General features: G+C 33.0%; 1 pseudogene; it reads left to right on the top strand.

Moving 5' to 3' along the window:
• Positions 1-574: 574 nt before the first annotated feature.
• LOC122110003 lies at positions 575-674 on the top strand (annotated as a pseudogene).
• Positions 675-949: the final 275 nt, after the last annotated feature.

The following is a 949-nucleotide window of genomic DNA, read 5'->3' as shown; positions in this document are numbered from 1 at the left end:
ACACTTAAATTTTGATGAAATACCTTCTAGTCTGAACAGTTCTGTCTGAACTGTTCATCTCTCTATGATCCCTTGTAACTAAGATTAGTTTTGTTCTACTAAGACAAACTATGCTGTCAGGGTAGGATATTCTGGTTGGTATGTTCCTACGTGGAAGAAGGATAAAGGGTAGACATTTGTGCCAGTAAGACCTCATTTGGGAAAATTTCAGCTGCAGAAGTTTAGAAGTAGCTCTTAAGCAAGGCTTACTTTGAATCTATTAGCTCCACAAAGCTAACTCATTTACATAAATAAGTACTTGAAAAAGTCATCACCTTAGGACCTAGCTATAAGTGCTTCAAAGTATGATCAAATCTAAAATGAAAAAGACTTAAAATTGTCATTGACAAAAAATGCAAATGTGAGCAATCGACCGAAAAATATAATTTTTTTCCCACTATACACATTATTTTAGGGAAATAAGATCAATAGTATTGTTAGGAACAATAAGGTTTCCTTGCTACAAATAGGCACCCAAGGATATAAGCCTATATAAAGATTGCATCATTAACTACTTAAATTTAGAGGATACTACATGCTTCAGCAGCACGTATACCCAAATTACAACGATACAGAGATTAACATGACACTTGCACAAGGATAATATGAAAATTCGTGAAGTATTCCATATTTTTCATTCTTCAGTTGCAGAAATGAAAAACAGTTATTTAAAAGTTGATTACAAAATTACAAGTGTAACAATATATGCAAGTGTTAGAATTAAACATTAGTTTGACATCAGTGTATTAAATCTTCACCTTAGAAAGGCCTTTACATGGAATAACCTTTACATAACTTTTGAAATTAGTTTAACATTGTCATTTTATCCAAAAAAAATATACTACTATAAGAACCTAGAAAAAGGGGCTGGGAAGGTGGCTCAGTGGTAGAGCGCTTGCCTTGCATGCTT

This window comes from Dipodomys spectabilis, unplaced genomic scaffold (genome assembly GCF_019054845.1).
Source record: "Dipodomys spectabilis isolate Male_0828 unplaced genomic scaffold, ASM1905484v1 ptg000072l, whole genome shotgun sequence".
NCBI lineage: Eukaryota > Metazoa > Chordata > Mammalia > Rodentia > Heteromyidae > Dipodomys > Dipodomys spectabilis.
Note: the sequence above shows the minus strand (reverse complement) of the source record. Positions and strands in the feature narration are given on the sequence as shown.